The sequence below is a fragment of the Staurois parvus genome, unplaced genomic scaffold (genome assembly GCF_062004578.1).
Source record: "Staurois parvus isolate SC_StPar_1 unplaced genomic scaffold, SC_StPar_1.0 ptg000206l, whole genome shotgun sequence".
NCBI classification, from domain to species: domain Eukaryota; kingdom Metazoa; phylum Chordata; class Amphibia; order Anura; family Ranidae; genus Staurois; species Staurois parvus.
In genome coordinates, this window is record NW_028318002.1 from 1,923,035 (window position 1) to 1,946,009 (window position 22,975).

General features: G+C 42.1%; 1 protein-coding gene across 3 annotated transcripts in view; it reads left to right on the forward strand.

Moving 5' to 3' along the window:
- NF1 (neurofibromin 1) overlaps positions 1-22,975 on the forward strand; it is a 364,217-nt gene that overhangs the window by 1,027 nt on the left and 340,215 nt on the right. The gene's annotated exons all lie outside the window — the stretch shown is intronic.

The following is a 22,975-nucleotide window of genomic DNA, read 5'->3' on the forward strand; positions in this document are numbered from 1 at the left end:
GCATCATATGCATAGTTGTGAACCAGCTGGCTGGTAAAGATGGCCATACTTGCATAGGGCTAAAAAAAATCCAAAACTTCCCCGCTATGCAGTGCGGATGAGCGAATCTCCAGTTGCAACTGTTATATTTTGACAGCCAGCCCTACTAGCTATCAAAATACCTAAACAGTGGCTGCATCTGATTGGATGCTGCAGCTGTTCTTCCAAAAATGTTCCTCCAGGCTCCTTTGATAAAAGTTGAACAAACAGCAGGGCCATCAAGCCCCTCAAGAACCATTTGATATTCGCATAGTGTATGGCCAGTTTTAAATGGACAAGTGGTGAATGGACTTAAGTAATATGCAAATGAGTGTTAAACTCCACTCCAGTTGATATGTTTTAAAGTGGAAGTGGAAGTAAACCCAATCGATTTAACAATTAAAAAAAAATAGTTAAATTCCTGGCACGTGCTGGAAATGTAACTGTCATAGGGGCCTGTGACCTCAACCAAACTGTCAAACGGCTGGTGTCATAACTGATCAAATGTGCAGCACCATGACAGTTGCAGATCAAACAGAAGCAGCTTTCTTGGCTGCAAAGGATAGGAGGGTTTAGTACCACTTTAAGCAATTACAACAGCAGTTTTTTTCCCAGGCTAAATTTACACTTGTAGGGGGTGGGGGGGTGATAAAGACAGGAAGTTGAGCTGAGTTTTTAGGATCCTACCCCCCCCCCCCCTCTTTGAGCTGCAAAGGTAGCTGGTTAGGGCTGCCTATAGAGCTCAGTGGAGGACAAGTATTTTACCCCCTTGCACATTCAGCAGACAGTGCTGCCCACAGAGTGTGATCCATTTAAGTGAATGGGGCATTTAAATATTAGGTGATTTTTGTAAACAAGCCACAAGGTATGGTATGGTTTGCCCCAACCCAGGGTCGGTTTTACTTGACAGCTTGGTCTGCATGTAAATGGAGAAAAATATGAATAAAGTAATATACTGAATACTATCCTTACAGGCGTTAACCACGTACAGTTACCAGCAGGGGCGGACTGACGGTTTGGAAACTCGGGCACTGCCCCGAGGGCCCGGGGTTTGTAGGGGGCCCCATGAGATGCCCCTGGTACCTTTTTCATAGGCTTTTTTGAGTTTGGGCAAGGACACAGGGGCCCCATGATCCCCTGTTGCCCGGGGACCCCATGAGTTGTCAGTCCGCCCCTGGTTACCAGTATAGAATTCTTTGTTAAAGTGGATCTTTACTTGTAAAAGGGTTCTGGATGGCTGTGTGTGTACAGTTTTCTAGGTTTTTGCATGTCATTTGACATATTACAACAAACTAATTGGAAAATGGGTGGTAATTGCAGTTACTGTTGCAAGGAAATGTGAACAAAATATATATATTTGGGTTTTTTTGTTGGATGATGTGCATGGGGGGGCAGGGTAAAAACTTTTTTTGGAAAAAATCAAAACGGCGCTATCCACGTACAGGATGGGAAGAGAGGTGGATGGAACATCATTTAGAGGGTGAAGATCCTTTTTAAATAAATTCAGCGGTTTAATTTTTAGCAGTTGGCTGATATTGTCATATTGTCTCTCCTCACACTGCTATTGATTTGGAGAAAACATGCTAACCAGGCTGCTTTGACTTCACACTTGCTAGATGTGCACTTTTTGCAGTAAGTTAAAGTGAAGTCCAGCCTTCCTTTCACTTTAAATAGTTTTAGGCCAAGATGAACTATTTCCATAGCCATGTTATTCTGCCCCTGTCAGTGCTGCATCATACTGTAGTGGCATCAGCTACATACAGTATGCAGCTCCGTGTTAACGCAGCATCACAGGTGACTTATTTGCTGCTGCAACAAGATTGAGTCGGGCCAAACACTTCTCAGCCATTTGGAAGAAGCCTTATATTTTTCATCAATTAATGCAAGGCTTTGTTTGGTTGAGGTGGAGAGGCAGGCAGATGATGTCACTATTTCTACATCGGCCAATTAGAGGTAGCCTTGTATTCATTGATAAAAATAGAAAGCTTCCTCTAAATGCCTGAGACGCACTCAAACCAACTCGGTTTCTTTCTCCCGGCAGCAGATGAGAAGTCGCCCGTGATGCTGCCAGAACACAGCACTGCATACTGGGTGAAGCTGATGCTACTGCTGGATGATACAACTCTGACACTGGAAGAATAACTTGGTTTTTGGAAATAGTTTGGGTCAGCATGGCCCAAGCAAACTATTTACACTGACAGCAAAACTGTATTTAGGCTTTAAAGTGTAGTTAAAGCCAAACTTTTTTTTTTTTATGTAAAGACTGGGGAAGGGTTGGAACCCTTATCATTACTTCTTTCTTTTCTCTGCCACCAAGGGGTATTTCACCCCTTTGGTGAACATTGTAACCTGGAAAAAAAGTGATAGGAAATCCACAATTGAACAGTTGGTGGGGGTAATTTTCCAGTGGATTGGTTGTCACCAGCAAGAGTATTTGCCTTTATTTGCAGAGACTTCCTCATCATGTTTTGGCGACAGGACATAAGAGGATATCTTCCCAGTGGGACACAGCCAGCAAACAAACCTGAAGCCATTCTAATCCTTCCCTACTCTGTCCAAAACAAATTATAGCTATATATATATATATATATATATATATATATATATATATATTTTTTTTTTTTTTTTAATTTAATGGAAACCACCAGAATAGTATCACTTGGTACAGCATTCAGCCCTGTCTGGCTGCAGTCTTCCATAGACTTTTGACAGGTTGCCTGCAGCGCAGCTGGACTTTTTACCTGTCCTATCCGGGTGCACTGCAGCTGGGCAGCCCTATATGCAATGGGCCTTAACCTTTTGGCACCGGCGGTACGCAAATATTTGGCAAATATGAGGTGTATTTGCCAAATGCTGGGATGGACTTCATCACATGATCAGTGTAATTGCCTTTTACAGTGGTCGCATGATCGGGAGCCTATCCTGATGATAAACAGACTGGGAGCTGCCTGTGACAGCTCGGTCACTGTGCTGGTAGCATGCAGTGAGCATGCACTCAGCACACAAAGCTTGTCCCCCACTACATGTGTGTTTCCTGTATGGCAAGGGAGAAAAACAAATGGACTTACTGTTTTTGCTTTTTTTCTTTGGCCGTAATAATGCCACCCCTCAGATGTATATTTGTGAAGATCAAACGACCATGGTCAACGTTTGTTTACATTCAGCAGATAAAGGCTTTCTCCATGCTGTACCTGCTCAGTACATCCCTGCAGTTCTGTATGGGGCTCATTTACTTCTGTCTCTCAGCCAGATGTACACTATATTGCCAAAAGTATTGGGGCGCCTGCCTTTACATGCACATAAACTTTAATGGCACCCCAGTCTTAGTCCGCAGTGTTCAGTATTGAATTGGCCCACCCTTTGCAGCTATAACAGCTTTAACTCTTCTGGGAAGGCTGTCCACAAGGTTTAGAAGTGTGTCTATGGGAATGTTTGACCATTCTTCCAGAAGTGCATTTGTGAGGTCAGGCACTGATATCGGACGAGAAGACCTGGCTCGCAGTCTCTGCTCTAATTCATCCCAATGGTGTTCTGTCGGGTTGAGATCAGGACTCTGTACAGGCCAGTCAAGTTCCTCCATCCCAAACTCGCTCATCCATGTCTTTATGGACCTTGGTTTATGTACTGGTGCGCAGTCATGTTGGAACAGGAAGGGGCCATCTCCAAACTGTTCCCACAAAGTTGGGAGCATGAAATTGTCCAAAATGTCTTGGTATGCTGACGCCTTAACAGGGATGTTATGCTGGCCTGGCTCACCGTCGGCCAGAGTGGAGGAAGAAGAGCGGACAAGTCTGCTCCCATCGCCTTCTTGTGCTGACCCGGAAGTGACGTTACAATGTCACTTCCGGGTCCCCGCTGAGAGATTGTAATGCAATCCCCGGGAAAGAATGTAATACTGTGCTTTGTGCACCACATTACATTCAGTTCAGCAGAGGGGAGGCGTGCAGGGTCTATTAGACCTCGGATGTCTCAAAGAGAACCTGTCACCAAAAATCATCACTTTGTCCCCTATGTGACAGAAAAAACTTTTTTTTTTTTATCGTGCAAAATGAAAGTTACACCCAAGTACATAACCTTCCCCCCCCCCCCCCAAGAAAAAATAAATTGAGGCCCCATACCCACATACACACGTACAAGCACACGGTGGGGCGCCTACACATGAAATCGTCGGTTGCGATACACGTCATATCGCGGTGCACGCCAGAATGAGAGCAATAATTCTAGCACCAGACCACCTCCGTAACACTAAACTGGTGACCTATAAGTTGCTTTAAAAGTGTCGACCTATAGAAAATAAAGGGTACTGAAGTTCGTCGCCATTTCACGAACGCGCACAAATTTAAGGTTTGACAAGTTGGATATCTATTTACTAGCTGCAGCCTCATCTTTTATATTTTACAAACAAATAGGGTCATTTATTGCTTTTTTTTGTGCCCTAAAATTAACTACCACTATTTTATTCTCTAGGGTCTCTGCTTTCAGAAAATATATAATGTTTGGGGGTTTTATGTATTCTTCAGGCCTAAAATGATTTTTTAAATGTGTGGAAAAAAACGCAAAAACGACTCTGGCAGCAAAAGGGATAAAGTATAAGCCCTGACCCACCCTTTCCTGATGAGCAGCCAATCGTTGTTCATCACACTGCAAGGTCTCCCCCCTCCCTGCTAGTCCCGGGTGCAGTGCTGGAGAGAGGCAGGGAGGGGAGGAGGAGATAAACAGCGCAATGTTAAAAATATTACACGTTTAAGTCACAAAGCCTCTTTTAGTTTTTAAAAGCCCCAGACATTCCTAAAATCATCTCTGATTTGTATTCGGTTTTGGTTAAAAAAAAATAAAAATTTTAATCTGGGCAAGTAGATTGTCATGAGGGACAAGTAGATTGGGGCCCCAATTTAGTCCCTGGAGAAGTATATTTTTCAAAAATTTCCACACCTCTGCTTATGAGTTCCCTTCACTGGAAATAAGGGGCCAAGCCTAACCCCTGAAAAACAACCCCACACCATAATCTCCCCTCTGCCAAACTTTACACTTGGCACAATGCAGTCAGGGAAGTATCATTCTCCTGGCAACCGCCAAACCCAGATACGTCCATCGAATTGCTGGACAGAGAAGCGTGATTCGCCACCCTAGAAAACACGTCTCCACTACTCTAGAGTCCAGTGGCGGCGTGCTTTACACCACTGCATCTGATGCTTTGCATTCCACTTGGTGATGTAAGGCTTGGATGCAGCTGCTCAGCCATGGAAACCCATTCCATGAAGCTCTCTATGCACTGTTGTGCTAATCTGAAGGTCACATGAAGTTTGGAGGTCTTTAGCTATTGACCGTGCATTCAGTTTGAGACTTCTGTGCACTGTGCGCTTCAGCATGCGCTCACTCAGCTCTCATTTTACGTGGCCTACCACTTTGTGGCTGAGTTGTTGTTCCCAGTTGCTTCCACTTTGTTATAATACCACTAACAGTTGACCGTGGAATATTTAGTAGCAAGGAAATGTCACGGATGGACTTATTGCACAGGTGGAAACCTATCACAGTACCACGCTTGAATTCACTGAGCTGAGAGCGACCCATTCTTTCACAAATGTTTGTAGAAGCAGTCTGCATGCCTAGGTACTTGATGTTATACACATGTGGCCATGGAGGTGATTGGAACACCTGAATCCAATGATTTGGAGGGGTGCCCCAATACTTTTGGCAATATAGTGTAAACAGCGGAGGTGGCTATCGATTCTCAGCATATATACATTTGGACAGGGTGGATAAAAATTGATTTATTTAAAATGATCAAACAAACAGATTTTTAGAAAATTTTAATTGGATTTTTTTATTTGTATTAAATTTATTTTAATAAAATGATTTTGGAGTAAAAATCTATCTAAAGATAGTTTTCTGTTTAAGATACATTAATAGTTTAGTTCAGGGCTTGAAAAAGCCGCTTGCCAAATGCGAGGAGAAATTCCTGTGTGGCGAGCGGCTGCACCTGCGATCCCGTGCATGCGCAGTTGGATCGGGATTTTCTTGGTCCCTACTGCACATGCGTGATCCCGTGCATGCGCAATAGGGGCCAGGACATCCCGATCGGTCACACATTAGGATTTCAGGGGGTGACCTGTGCTTGGGGGTGACAGCACCCCTAGGAGTTCAGACATGAGTCCTATGGATTATAAAGGATCCTCATTTTTATCCTCTTGCTGCTTGTATCACAATCAGTGCCGGTCAGGCTGCCTCCCAGCTCCGGCTTTCTTCAGAATGCCATGTCCCAGACATGACCGGTGCCGTCCATTATTGTACACATAGAACACCTTGGACATTTCCCTCTATTCTTTTGTTTTGATATTTAGTAATAAAAGTGTATTATTCGGAACCCATCGGGCCCAGCTCAGAACTACTAAATCGGTCAGCAATTGAGTTAATGGACCGGCCTCCATGGCGATTGGTTGTGTCGGTTGTTCGCTGTAGCTTGCTGAGATTGTGGGGGAAGGGGAGACTCAGGATTTTTTGCTCCCTTAATAAGCCACAGGAGACCCAATCAGGCCATACAGTAGTAAAATTTTGATGAAAATTCCTCATTTTTAAGAACGTTATGTTAATTATCTGATCATTAGTGCATCAAATGGAGTTACTAAAGTCTCTTTTTAAAGATGCAGGAGATAAACAAAAAAATACAAAATGTTCACTACAGGTTTAAAGCTGTAACACTTGATATTTTGATTGCACCCTATTGCTATTAAGCTATTGCTGTTATGTTTAAATTGACATAATAAAGCTATGTTATAATTGCAGTTTTTTATATTTTGGACTCTTTATTCTAAAGAAAAATGTAATTTCATAAGCGTTAAGGGGGCGTGGTTTGGGGGCGGGGATGGGGGGTGGTCCATGGGTGGTGTTGGAGGCGGACCTGGGCAAGGTTGGGTGGGGCAACTGATGGAGAGTAAGGTTTGTGCCTGGCTAGTAGATCTAGACTCAAAATTTTAAGCCCTGGTTTATTTTATTCAGCATGAAATGGAGCTTAGTTACGTAGCATGAGGCTGTACTTTCAGCAATATATAAATATTTGGTAAACTCAATGATTCCAAGCTCTGCAAGCTGAGATAACATGCACTGTATTGTTGCATTCACACAATTTCACAGTAACCATGAGAAAAAACATGAAATAAAAGAATTTGAGTAGTTCTCCAGTTATGTGAGATTAACCTCTTAGCCTAAAATCGGTTCTGATATCACTGTTTTGCTAACCTAACAGCTGCTTATTTTAAAAAGAAACCTTCATTTGGTTTGCAAATGTTAAAGGTTCTAACTACCAGCAAGAATGAGTCAGATTCCTTACCTGTAAAGAGCACCTGTCATTTTTTAGATCCATCATGGAAGCGCCTGTTAGCGGGCATCCACTCACCTGCTGCCGCCACGTCCCTCAGCTTGTGGTGTCACTGCAGCATCACCAGCCATCCCATTAAAGTGAATGGGACTGTCGGGATGTCAACAGTGGGTCAGAGGATAAGCCGCTGTGGGACAGATAATTGCTCTTTAAAAATTATGATATGATTTAAATCGAGCCTTTTCACTAGTGATTTAAATCCGCTTGATTTAAATCAAATCCATCCTGCATTTGGTGAGGGTACGATCATTTAGGTCACGGCAAAAGGGGGAAAAAAAAAAGTTCACTTTGTTTGAAAGTGCTCCAATTCTTTAACCACTTCCCGCCTGCCCGCAATGTGCTACAGCCGGGCGGCAGCTAGAGGCGCAACGTTTACCCCCTCCCGCGACTGCTTTTTCAAGTGGACACAATGGAATGAAGATCCCGGTGAACGTGACCCCATGATCATGTGATCGCTATGTAAGCAAAGCTGTTATGGATCAATGTCATTCATAACAGCTCTGCTGCTCTTCCTAGTGAGCTGTGATTGGCCCACAGCTGTCACATGATACATGGGCCCAATCACAGCACCCTGTACCATGTGACCAGCTCCAGCCAATCACAGATTACTATCCTGAGCTGTCAAAACTTAACTCAATCATGACAGCTCAAGAATGAGTTAGGTTCTGACAGCAAGCTTTGCAATGCAGGATAAATGATCTTTATTTCTCCTGCAAAGCAAAGTGAAGTTCTGCTGGCTGACCATAGAGACCAGAATGGCTCCAATCATCTCTATAGTCTTAGAAATCAGAATCTACGAGCATTTCATCACATCAGTTTCGCAGGTTATAAACAGCGCCATTTGTAAATTGGGAAAGCATCTGATCACACCGATGTTGGTGAGATTAGATAATGTAAGGGCAGAGGAGATATCTAGAGGCTGATAGACCCCAGACTTCTCAAAAGACTATATGACAATATCCATTGAAGTTAAAAAAAAAAACCCTTGCCCCCCTGCTTGTGCGCACCTGCATGCCCAAGCGTTGACCCCATGCCGGTATGTAAACAGTGGTTGCACCATGCATGTGAGATATCCCTGCAAATGTAAGATCGAGGACAGTAATTCTAGCACTAGACTTCCTGTGTAAATATAAATTGGTGACCTCTAAAGGCTTTTAAAGCGTTGTCAATAGATAATAAAAATGTATGTATTTGTTGCCACTGCACGGGCATGCTCAATTTTAAAGCATGTCATGTTTGGTATCTATTTACTCAGCATAACGTTATCTTTTATATTTTATCAATCAGTTGGGCAATATATTGTGTTTTTGTACATTAAAATTCTATTTTTCCCAAAAGATTGCGTTTGAAAAATCAATGCGCAAATACTGAGTGACATAAAAAATTTCAACATCTACCGTTTTATTCTCTAGGGCCTCTGCTTTAAAAAAATATATAATGTTTGGGGTTCAAAGTAATTTTCTAGAAAAAAAAAGTTTTTTCATGTGAACAAAAAGTGTCAGCAAAGGCTTGGTCTTCAAGAGTGGATGATGTGTGGCATAAACTTCTAATATTGGCCCTGAAATGCCAGGATAGTAGAAGCAACCCCTCCAAATGACCCCTTTTTGGAAAGTAGACTCTCCAAGGTATTTGCTAAGAGGCATGGGGAGTGTTTTGCAGATTTCATTTTTTGCTACGTTTTTGGAAAATGAAGAAAGAAAACAAAAAATGTGTTTTTCTTTCTTTTTTTTCTTTCGAATCCCTGTGACAAAAATGATATCTGTAAAATACTCACGGTGCCTCTTATCAAATTTTTTGGGGTGTCTACTTTCTAAAATGGGGTCATTTGGGGGGGGGGGGGTCTGTTTCTACTATCCTGGCATCTTAGAAACTGATAGGTAGTGGGGAAGTGAAAGCCTAGAGGTGGTCATTGGATTTTGAGGGCTTGTATGTAGCTAGGCTGCCAGAAAGTTTCTCACATGTGGTATTTCCATACTCAGTAGAAGTAGAAGAATGTGTTTTGGGGTGTTATTCCACACATACCCATGGCATGCATGCGCAATATGTCATTAAAGTGACAACTTTGTGTAAAAAATAAAAAATTGTCATATTCAAAAAAATTGTGGCAAAAAATAAAATTCTCCATGCACTCAACATGCCTCTGCAAAAAATCCTTGGGGTGTCTACTTTCCAAAAAGGGGTCAAATGTGATAGGCAGTCAGAAAGTAAAAGCTACGTAAATTCCAATATATATATATATATATATATATATATATATATATAATCATAGTTTGTAGATGCTTTAACTTTCACACAAACCAATTAATATACACGTATTGAGATTTTTTTTTAACTAAAGACATGTAGCAGAATACATTCTAACCTAAATGTATGACTAACTGAGTTTATTGGATATATTTTATAACCAAAAGTGGAAAACATTTTTTTTTCCCCAAAATTTTCAGTCTTTTTGTTTATAGCGCAAAAAAAAAAAAATGTAGAGGTGATCAAATACCACAAAAAGAAAGCTCTATTTGTGTGAAAAAAATGACAAAAAAATGGCCTGGTCAGGATGGGGGAAATCCAAGAGCAAGTGGTTAAGAGTATTATTTATAGATTATGGTAGAAAAATATAATTGGGTCATATGTTGTCATAAAAATTAGCCTTATTTTGGTAAATATATTGCAAAATGATTATGGGCGATCTGATTCATTCAGAATCTGTGAGGATTTTCCCACTTTGGAAGGATTTCCTTTCACTTCCTGTTTTTGTTATGGGACAGGAAGTGAAGGGAAATCCCCAACTGAACACAGATTAAGGAAAAAAACTAACGGGTTATAACCCTTCCTTACTGCACCAAAAATGGGGGGGAAAAGAAAGTATTTTGCCTTTTTAGTTCTTCTTTAATTTCATATGAGGATTTTTGTACGTGAGAAGAATCTATAGTGGTAGTGCCTGAATCAAACTAAAGTCCTTAGTGGTTGTTCAGTTCTGTATCCGTGTGTTTTAAAGTATGGACGCCAAATATCCCCACTTGCCGTGCACTGTCCCCCTGAAACAGGTGTTCCTGGTAGCTTACAGTAATCGGTGTTGCTCACTCAGCAATTTCCCTATGCAGTCTGCAATTTGGATTTAAAAATTTGTGCCATGTGCAGCAAATCTCACTGGCTATGCATGCAAGATGGCTCAGGTGATGTTTTAGTATGTGGATTGATGGTTGCGCAGAGCAATAGTTGAATCCTCACCCATGCTGTGCATTGTTTACTGTAGGATGTCAGGGACTGTTGCTCTACCTGCTATCTCCTGCAGTGTTTACACTACAGTGGCAGCAGTCGGAAAGATAGCAAGTAGGATGTAAGAAAGGAATGGATGCTGGACTTTCAAGTGGGCTGTAGGCCAGCTGCAAAGGACAATGTCGAATTTCTTTAAACGGCAATGCTTTACTCATTACCCTGCGCTTTTTGCATTATTTGCCTTTAATTACATTTTTAATCTAATTTGCCTCTAAATAACATTAATTTCAATGGGTGCTATCTTAACCACTTGACCTCCAGAAGGTTTTACCCCCTTCATGACCAGACCATATTTTTGCTATTCAGCACTGTGCAACTTTAACTAGCAATCAGTCACATACAACACTGCACACAGAGAAATTCTTTTTTCTAATCTCTGTTATAAAACATAATAAAAAAAAAAATCCAAATTTGTTCATAAATTGAGGCCAAAATGTATTCTCCTACATGTCTTTGGTAAAAAAAATCCCAATAATTGTATATTGCTTTGTGTGAAAGTTGTAGTGTCTACAAACGATGGTCTATATTCTGGCATTTACGCAGCTATAGGCTCTATACTGTAAAGGCAGTGATCGGCGACTCATAATGGGCCTGTGATAGTGTAATGGGCAATCTGGCGTTAACAGACACTATGTGGAAGGTTGACTGACACTGGCATGGCTAGCGACACTAATACATGATCAGTGATAATACTGTACGCTGACATTGTACGAATGACGTGCTGGGAAGGGGTTAACATCTAGGGGCAAAGGGTTAACTAATAGGGCAATGTGGTGCCTATATTTAAAAAGGGATAAAAATATTTACCAAGTAATTACAGACCTGTTAGTTTAACTTCTATAATTGGGAATATACTGGAAAGATTTAATAAAATACCACATAGATGAGTTCTTGCTGGAAAAAAATATTTTAAGCAACAGACAGCATGGATTCATGAAAGACAGAAGTTGTCAAACAAATCTGATTTCTTTTTACGAGCAGGTGAGCCAAACCTTGGACAGAGGGGTGGCGGTGGACAGGGTATACTTGGATTTTACAAAAGCATTTGACACAGTTCCCCACACACGGCTAATGTGTAAGTTAAAGTCTACAGGCTTGGAAAAATCTGTATGTAAATGGATAGAAAACTGGCTAAAAGATCGTATTCAGAGAGTAGTGGTTAATGATTCATACTCTGAATGGTCTAGGGTTGTCAGTAGTGTATCCCAAGGTTCAGTGTTGGGACCCTTACTTTTTAATATATTTATAAACGATATATGGTCGGGGATTAAAAATCCCATTTCAGTCTTTACAGATGACACCAAGCTGTGCAGTGGAATAACGTCCTTACAGGATTTCTCCAATTTACAAGCCGACCTCAATGTACTGTTTAATTGGGAAACTATGTGGCAAATGAGGTTTAATGTTGATAAATGTAAGGTTATACACTTGAGGGCTAAGAATATGCATGCATCATACATACTAGGGGGGTACAATTGGGCTAATCAATGGTGGAGAAGGATCTGGGAGTTCTGGTAGATCACAAGCTTAATAATGGCATGCAATGCCAAGCTGCAGTTTCTAAAGTGAGCAAAATCCTTGTATTAAGAGGTATAGACACCAGAGAAAGATATCGCATATTACCCCTGTACAAATCATTAGTAAGACCTCATCTGGAATATGCAGTTCAGTTTTGGGCACCAATTCACAAAAAGAACATTGAGGAACTTGAGGAAGTACAGAGAAGGGCAACCAAACTGATATGAGGCATGGAGGAGCTCAGCTATGAGGAAAGATTAGAGGAACTGAATTTATTGTCTCTTGAGAAGAGGAGATTAAGGGGGGATATGATCAATATGTATAAATACATCAGTGGTTCATATAGTGAACTTGATGTAGAGCTATTCAATATATTTAAATTCTTCCCATCCTTAAAATGGTAGCAAACTCTATTATTTTTACCTACAGATAAGTTTATAATAAAGCTCACCTGTAGGTAAAATGAATATCTCCTAAACGGGCATTGCTTAGGAGATATTTCAGTGAGCAGCAGCAGCCGGTGACATCACCGGTGCATGCGCTCTTAAGAAACGGCATACTCATGCCGTTCCTTCAGAGCTGTGTGTCGTGGCCAAGATCATGGCACATACGCAGGAGTGACATCATAGCGATACAGCTATTCAAACGGGCCGCAGTTTTCGAACCAGAAAGAAAGACTGGGTGAAGATGGAAGCCCCTGCATCGGTGACAGTGCACCACTGGAGGGTTTCATTTCAAGGTACGTCTTCCATAATGTGCTAGTATGTGATGCATACTGGCACACTATGGCTTTACCTTGCAGGAAGAAGTACAGTCATGAGTTTGGTATCTTTTTTTTTTTTTTTTTCTTTACAGATCGGTCTTTCTGTAAAAGTGTTATATCAGTTTTTATGATATTGAGAAGGCCCCCCCTGATCGAGACACATATCTGTTCCTCCATCTCTGTAACTGAAAGATTTTGGCACTTCTGGTTTATAAGCGGTCATTCCTTGCCTGTAATCAAAAAATGCAGCGCTAGAATAAAGTTAAAAATTGGTGATAATTGCGCAAAATGATGCGCTAGCAAGTGATACAGCAGTGGTGTCTTAATGAAGACAGATAATTATAAAGTGACAGCAATATCATATATGTGTATTATATGTCATACTCAAAAAGATCAATAAAGGTCCATAAATTTGTTCAAAAGGTGCGTCAGCTTTCCCAAATAAGGGAGATATCAAATATTCACTTTAAACTTCCATCGTATAATCATAGGTGCACGTGACTTCTGTGATGAGAAAGAAAAGGGGTGTGCTTGCACTCACCGGACGTAAAATGATTTTACGCATGTAGTATAAGGGACACTAGTGGTCATCTGGAACCTGGTTGGGATGTGGCACTTCGATGGCGCTTGGTATACCTAGGGACAATCCTCCAGACCTCTCAGTGGACCATCTCCGATGGTGGAAACTGCTCACAGGTTTTACTTACACCCGGCAATAGGTGAGTTCAGCAACAATAGGAGATCCACCTTAAGTAGCTCAAAAAAAGCCACCAGAACAAAAAGCTGATCTAGTGTAGTAATTTATTCAGCCCAGTGCTGGTAATCACACATCGAAGCAACAAGTGTATTAGCAGACATGTAGCAACAGGTGGCAGTCAGTGAATGCAAGTAGCATAAGTCTATGTATGGTAGCAGGTAGCTAATAGCTATAATAGGTGTAACAATAATACATTTCATGCATGCAGATCAAAATGTAAAAATCAAGATGGCTGCTGGCCAAACATGTGGCTCCAGTAGCTAAGGGTGCTGCTAAGGGTGGTGTCGGCAAGGCAGGCTGATCCCCTTAGGGGAGCCGTTTTTTGCATTTTTTTGCACAAGTTTAAAAAAACATTTTAGCTGCACTGCTGTCCGATTGCTTCCACAGCCCCCAGTAATGTTCCCCCACCTGCACCCCAGGTACCAGTGGCTGGAGGAGAGAGAGGAAAGCGGACACACCAGTCCATCCCATTCTCTTTTGTCAGTAATTTCTGAACCTCTTTTTATTGCTAGTAATGCAGTATAAATATTCCCAGAAACAACCACTGAGACTTGTTCTTCACACAAACCTTGGTGAATCAGTGGGTCAGTACTAATACAATTTTCATATCCACTAGTAAGATTCAAACCTGCTTTGGAAGGTTGGATCAGATTGATGATGCAGCAAGTAGAGAGCATGATGTAGCATAGGTTCCGGACAACATAGCTCCCTACAACATGTGAGGATCTCTCTGAAAAACGTTGCCTAAAATTGTTCTTTAATTAATTTTTCATATGGCCATGTCAGGGCAAAGTGACAGTGTTTTTACAATTGGACCCATCTGACCTACTATAATGTACCTTCCTAGTGCTCCCCCGCTGTTTCATCTGTTGCAGCTGTCAGCAGACTCTTGCAAAGTATATAATTACTGCAAAAACAATCATGTGGAAGGGGAAACATGTAACTAATAATCTTATAAAAGTATATCTTTTACTCAGGGAGGTAAATTGTTGCCTTTTGATAATTTTAAAATTCATATCTACTCTCCCTAACTTCTCTTTAGGTATCTAACTTAGGCATGCCTTTGTGGCCTAATTTTGGCTCATCACAAATAGACATACAACTGTCCACTCTTGAGAATATATTTTTGTATGATTCTCTTAGGAAACCACTCTCTGAATTATGTAAAGAACTGTTCCCGATTGCTCCTACTTCGGTGAACAGCTGCAGGGCAAAGTGGGTTGAGGATGTCCCAGACCTGACCAGTGAGGATTGGGATGATATGTCGAGTTTTCCCTTTGCCCACCTGGTGTCGTGTAAGGATCAATTGATCCATTTTAAATTTCTACATAGAATTTACTTTACGCCAGCAAAATTGGCCTGAATCTATCCGCAGGTGTCTGCAGAGTGGTGGCGTTGACCGCACTCTATGGCCACCTTTGGATATGTGTTCTGGTATTGTCCTGTGGCACAGGAATTTTGGAAGGAGATCTTGCGATTCCTCACCAGTGTCGTAGCTCTACCTCTTCCCTTGATGGTTTTGGTGTGTTTATTGGGGTTGGTGGAGGGCTTGGCACCCACTAGAGCCCAGCGTATTCTGCTCAGTGTATTGATGTTTTATACATCAATACATTTATACAGGGTTGATCAATAAAGCCATTCCATTTTACAAGGCTACCTATTTGAGCAGGGGTGTCCAACAAGTTCCAAAAGGTATGGCAGCCCTGGCTAGACAGCTCTTCCACTAGTGCCTGAGGAGTGGATCAAACCTGACTGATCTGGTTCTCCTGAGTACACTATCGACACCTACCTGTTCTTTCGGCTAATATCATGTGTACCAAGATTTAATGTCCAGCCCTGATATTCCGTAATGGACGTCAGGCCGGGTGTGAGATCTAGGTCAGATATTATGTAGCAACCGTAGCATTTGCGTGTAAGGAATCAAGGTCATGCTACCCTATTAGGGAGCCCCTTAGGGGGCTCCTACTTTTCTTGAGAGTGGTGTACCACATGAGGGTGTGGCCTGGATGGGGGGGGGGGGGGAGTTTGTACAGCCTCCGTGCCTATGTGACTGATGTTTTTAATTTTCTATGTACAACCCGAGCCATGCAAGGCAAATTTGGGTTGTTGGTTGATGTTTTTTATTACTGTTGTTTTGCTATTGAAAAATCAAAAAAAAATTTCCAAAAAAAAAAAGAAAAGTGTATCTCTAGTCAAAACTTTCTTTTAGTTTTGGCTAGAGGTAGGAGAGTGTTTAATTTGCTTTTTCGGTCCTTGCTAGGCCAATCTCTGTTGTCCTGGGGACCATTGTCACTGGGACAGAAGGTGAAAAGAAATTAAAAATTTCACTGTAAATTGCGTGAGGTAAGGGGAAGAAATCTTTCAATTGTGACAACTGCATTGGTGCTTTGGAGAGATGTCGCTGGGACAAAAAGTGAATCCTCCTTTATAAGATGAAAAAATTCAAACCTGATAGGGTTTCTATCTGGATCACAAAAAAAGCTTTGTCCTACATACACTGTAGGGTACATTCTGTAATAACTATAAGTACCATCTAAAAAAAATTATTGTAATCTTACCTTTTAAAAAGACCCTGTCTTCTTATCTATTTTTGCTAAGCACTACATAGGTACTTGCTGAAGTGAGAAGCAGTAGTGTTGTGATCCCTGGGGCTTTTCCATTACTGTGCCCCAAGCTGTGTTATGGTCATGCTGAGCACCTCCATCTTGGTCATGACCTCTGCCGTGCCCATCATACACATTCACCCACCTATTTGCGTTGATCTTCCAAATGCACAGTAAACCATAGGTCGGGAGTGTGTTATGTCACAGCTGGTGCCTGTCACCCTGGTAACTAGTGTAAAAAAAAAAGTAAAGTAAAGAAAGTAGCGATGGTTAGTAAATGTAAAGGTGCTGTATGGCAGGTTAAAGGGGACGGGTGTGGAAATGTTTGAAAGAACTACTTGTCTAAGGGACTAAATCGGGGTCCCAGTCTACTTGTCCCTCATGATAATCTGCTTGTCCTGATAAAAAAAAAAAAAATGTAACCAAAACCTTATTTAAATCTGAGTGCTTTTAGGAATATCTGGGGCTTTTAAAAATGAAAGGGGCTTTAAGGCAACTTAAAATGTTGATGTTTGTAACATTGCACTTTTTTTTACCGCCTACTCATCTCCCTGCTTGTATCCAGCACCGCACCTGGGGACTAGAATGGAGGTGAGAGACCTTGCAGTGTGATGAGCAACAATTGGGTGCTGTTCACAAAAGGGGAGTGTTGGGCACATTTGCAGGTAAAAAAATGTGCATTTAGTTACATTTTTTTTTGGGAGCCTGGAAAGCAATGCACCAGCAATCAGCAGATTGTGTGTACAATGCAGGGCTGCTGCAGACTGTCAGTGTAATCTGTCTGTCCGTACCTTGTACATTATACATTCTATGGTCAGGCAGTTTCACACTGACAGGGAGAATCAATGTACTACTAGAGCACTCAACAGCACCATGGTAATTCATTGAGAACTACAAGCTGACATCCGCAAAGGATGTTGGTACTTGTAGTTGATTCATTCACAGAACTCTGTGAATGGATGACACGGCTGTGTGGGTGGAGCCCCACACAGCTGCGCTCTAGTCAAAAAATGACAGTGGGTGTAGGGAACTTTTCCCTGTACTGCTGTCACACAGACTGCTTGGATAGCTGAACCACTGCAGGCTTGGGAACATTACATATTCCACCCTATAAACAGGTGGAACATGTTCCCAAAAGTGAATTTATCATTTATTCCTTTTGCTGCCAGAGCCCTTTTTGCACACATTTTAGGCCTGATGATTACATAAACCCCAGAAAAATTATAGATTTTCTGAAAGCAGACACCTTAGAGAATAAAATAGTGGTAGTTCCAATTTTTTATGTTACATAATATAATATATAACATGTATAATATATAATCTGTTACGCAAATGTCTAGGAAACGCAAACTTTCAATAAAAACCACAAGTTAATTTTAGTGCACAAAAAGGCAATACATTGCCCAGTCTTTTGGTAAAATATAAAAGATGAGGTTGCATCAAGTAAATACCCAACAAGTCAATCCCTAAATTTGTGTGCGCTGGTGTAATGGCGACACTTTAGTATCCTATATTTTCTTTAGGCGACGTTTTAAATCCCCCTGTAGGTCATCAGTTTAGCGTTACAGAGGGGATATGGTGCTAGAATTATTGCTCTCATTCCTGCATGCGCGGCGATATGTAACGTGTATCACAACTGAAGTTTTCATGCATAGGTGCCCTGTGTGCGTTTACGTTTGTGTGTGTATATGTGTGGGGGTCCTCAATTTTGGGGGGTTATATGCTTGCACTGCATTACATTCTTCCTGGCCATCAATGCTGGGAAATCTGTCAATGGGGACCCGGAAGCGACATCATACACATCATTTTCAGGTCAGGACAAGAAGGGGAGGAGAGCGGAATTGTCTCCTCTCCTCCCTCCACCCTGCCAGCTGGCACCCGCTGTGCCAGTCCTGGGCTTTCAGATGGGCAAGCGGAGGCCTGGATACATAGCGGGGCACAGGTGTGTGCGTGGGGCCGGGGGATGGCACTGTGGTGTTTGGAAGCAGTTGACATTTTTTGTGCAATTTCTGCAGAGAGCAAGACAGCAATGTGCAAAAGGATGATAAAACATGTCCTTGCATGCCAGAGGTGCCCTAAATACATTAACCCCTTCGTCCCGACAGTACACAAATATGCGGCCTCTGGACAGCTGGGCCTTGACACCAAGAGGCTGCATCTTTGTATACCAAAATGTAAACAAACTGTGATCGTGAGATTTCTGATCATGTGACCACTGGGACAGCCAATTATGGCAGTCACTTGATCATCAACCCCGCCCTACCTCTTAGCATCAGAAACCCCTTTGAAGGCTGGGAGGTGCTAGAGTTAGGGGGTTTAAAAATACTTTATGTAATGAAATGGTGAGGACCAGAATGAAAGTACAAGTAGCTTTTCCCTTCAGAGTTCATTCTAGAAACATTTTTTCTGCTGCTTCTGGATCATCACAAAGTGTTTCCAGCAGCCTCTTTAACCTCTTCACGCCTAAGGGTAAAACAAATCTTAATACCTAAGCATAATTTTACAACGTTGACATATGTTAGTAAAACCGTACATATCATCACAATTACTTTGTACATCCAGGTGAATTATACCTTGTTTTTTTCAGAACACATTGGGCTTTCATTTGGTGGTAAATGGTCATGGTTTATTATCATCAAAGAAAACTGGTCCAAAATAGAAAAAATATATATTTTTTAAATTTAGCTGTGTGTTTATTGTTACTACCATAACCTACCACCAAAGAACAACCCAAAATATATTGTCCAGCTCTTGACGATCGCAGCGATACCATATATGTGTATGTTGTTTGTACCTGTTCTACAGCCCAGAAACAATAGTGTGCATTTTTTTCCTTTTTTTTTTTTTACATAAAAAACACGGACACACACTGATACCAATTAAAAAAAAAAAATAACTGAACTACACCCTGTTCCAAATTATTATGCAAAAATTGTCATTTGTTGTGTTTGCAGCATATTTACTGAAATCAAAAGCTATTTCAATCAAACTTTTACAACATTTTAACTTTTTAAACATTTTAACAAGTCACATTACATTTTAACATAGGACCCCTTATTTGATAGCAGCTTCACAAGTCTTGCATCCATTGAACTTGTGAGCTTTTGGACAGTTTCTGCTTGAATTTGTTTGCAAGATGTCAGAATAGCCTCCCAGAGCTGCTGTTTGGATGTAAACTGCCTCCAACCCTCAGATATTTTGCTTGAGGATGCTCCAAAGGTTCTCAATAGGATTCAGGTCAGGGGAGGATGGAGGCCACACCATGACTTTCTCTCCTTTTATCCCCATAGCAGCCATTGATGCAGAGGTATTCTTTGCAGCATGAGATGGTGCATTGTCATGCATGAAGATGATTTTATTACGGAAAGCATAGTTCTTCCTTCTGTACCAGGGAAGAAAGTGGTCAGCCATAAACTCCACATACTTTGCAGAGGTCATCTTTACATCTTCGGGGACCCTAAAGGGGCCGAGCAGCTCTGTTCTCATGATTCCGGCCCCACCACCGCCTTGCTGACGTCGCAGCCTTGTTGGAACAGGGTGGCTGTCCACCAACCATCCACTACTCCATCCATCTGGACCATCCAGTGTTGCACGGCACTCATCAGTGAACAGGACTGTTTAAATTTTCTGCCCAATGCAGCCGTTTCTGCTTGTGAGCATTGGTTAGTGGTGGCCGAATAGAAGGTTTAAGCACAGTTGCAAGACTCTGGAGGACTCTACACCTTGATGTCCGTGGGACTCCAGAGGCACCAACAGCTTCAAATATCTGTTTGCTGCTATGTAATGGTATTTTAGCAGCTGCTCTCTTGATCCGATGCATGGATCTGGCAGAAATCTTCCTTAACTTCTTGCCGACCGCGCATAGCCGAATGACGGCTTCACCGCGGCCGGCCAGTTCTGAGTGGACGTCATATGACGTCCTCCCAGAACGCGCTCTCCTGCGCGCCCCAGGGGGCGCGCACCCGGCGATCTCCGTGATCGCTGTGTCCTACGGACACAGCTGATCACGTGATGTGGTGAAAGGCCGATCCCACCGGCCTTTTACCACGTGATCAGCGGTGTCCAATGACACGCTGATCACAGGGAAATGCAAGTGCCGGTTCTCGGCTGCACTTTCCTCACGCTGTCAGATCGTGAGGAAAGTACTGCCGAGAACCGGCAGTTGTCAGAGCGGGGATCGGCACCGATCATCAGGGCACTGATGATCGGTGCCCAGCAGTGACACCCGCAAGTTCCGCCCAGCAGTGCGCCCACTAGCCCCGCCCAGCAGTGCCCCCACCTGTGCCCAGCAGTGCCCCCACCTGTGCCACTCTGCAGTGCCCCCACCTGTGCCACTCTGCAGTGCCACCTACCTGTGCCCAGAAGTGCCACCTACATGTGCCCAGCAGTGCCACCCACCAGTGCCACCCACCTGTGCCCACCAGTGCCACCCACCTGTGCCCACCAGTGCCACCCACCTGTGCCCACCCACCAGTGCTGCCCACCAGTGCCACCCACCAGTGCAGCCCAGCAGTGCTGCCAGTCAGTGCCACCAGTCAGTGCCCAGGGGTTGTGCCAGTCAGTGCCGCCAGTCAGTGCCCAGAAGTGATGCCAGTCAGTGCCGTCTATCAGTACCCATCATCAGTGTCACCTATCAGTGCCGCCTATCAGTGCTGAATATCAGTGCCGCCTATCCGTGACCCCTAATTAGTGCTGTCTATCAGTGCCGCCTATCCGTGCCACCTCATTAGTACTGCCTATCAGTGCCCATCAGTGCCGCCTATCAGTGCCCATCAGTGCCGCCTCATCAACGCAAATCAGTGAAGGAGAAAAAATACCTGTTTGAAAAATTTTATAAAAGAAACAAACTTTTTTTTTTTTTTCAAATTTTTTGCACTTTTTTTAATTTATAGCGCAAAAAGTAAAGCGCCCAGTGGCGATTAAATACCACCAAAAGAAAGCTCTATTTGTGAGAAAAAAATGATCAAAATTTCATATGGGTACAATGTTGCATGACCGCGCAATTGTCAATCAAAGTGCGGCAGCGCTGAAAGCTGAAAATTGGCCTGGTAAGGAAGGGGGTATAAGTGCCTGGTAGGCAAGTGGTTAATGTGCCTTTATCTGCACAAACCCGTCTGTGCTCTGAATCGGCCACAAATCTCTTAATAGTGCGATCATCACTTTAAGTTTTCGTGAAATATCTAATGTTTTCATACCTCGTCCAAGGCATTGAACTATTTCACTCTTTTCGGCAGCAGAGAGATCCTTTTTCTTCCCCATATTGCTTGAAAATTGTGCTCTGCTTAATAATGTGGAACACCCTCCTTTAGTAGTTTTTCCTTAAATTGGGCTCACTGGCCAATCTAATTATCACAGGTGTCCGAGATTGTTTTCAGTGATCAAAAGAGCCCTGACACACAATGCCATCCATGAGTTACACTGAAAAACAAAATATTTCATCTTTGTGACACTTAAATAGAATTTGCATAATAATTTGGAACAGGGTGTAGATCAGACCTTGATCTACAATAGGTTTCTTTTCTTTATTTTATAATTTTTTTTTTTTTTACAGTTATGATACAATGTATCTCTCTCTTCCATTCAGAGAGGGAAAAAAACAAGGGGGGGTGGGCTTCACGGTGACAGCCAATCAGAAGCTATCACAGCGATCATGCGACCCCGGAATCGGGAGTCCCGGGTCCCGATCATTAGAATGGGACCCAGGGCTCTCAGTGACACCCTGGGGAAAAAAAGGGGAAAAAAAGGACGTAACTTTAATTTGGGTGCAGCGTTGCATGACCGCGGAATTGTTAGTTAAATTATACGCAACCGCTTCAGTAAGTGCTTCCTGACCGCCCTATAGCAGAAATACTGCTACAGGACGGCACGGCGTGTGTGTATGTGTGTGTGTGTATATATATGTGTATATATATATATATATATATATATATATATATATATGTGTATATATATATATATATATGTGTGTATATATATATATATGTGTGTATATATATATATATATGTGTGTATATATATATATGTGTGTGTATATATATATATGTATGTATATATATATATATGTGTATATATATATATATGTGTATATATATATATATGTGTATATATATATATATGTGTATATATATATATATATAATATAGTAATATGTGATTCATGCTCCCGTGTTTTTCACGCCCCTCCCAGATAGCGTCAGGTTGCTCGTCAGAACAGCAGTAATCACATTTAACCCCTTGATTGCCAGGAACACGCTCATACAAAGTAATCCATTGCTAGTATAGTGTCTGAACGGATCAATATCTTTGATCAGATCAGCACTATACCAGCCTTCACATTAGTATAGTGTCCCCAAAAACACAGCGTTAGCAGGATCAGCCTTGGCACCTGTGTTTATGCTTACCCCCCCCCTTTCTCCCCCAGCAAAAGCAGTGTCAGTAGGTCACTGTCACTTGATACATTGCACAGTGTTCGCAGAATCGACACCCGTACTTCCCCCATTCACTGCCCAACCCGGAATTCAGGTGGAAGCAGCAAATTTAACTACTCCCCTTTATTTTTTGGAGCTGTTGTTCATTGATTGTGGATCAAAGCAATTCATATGCACAACAATTTATCGCCACCAACCCAAATTCAAACCTTACCAGACCATTCGCATGGAAACCCATTAC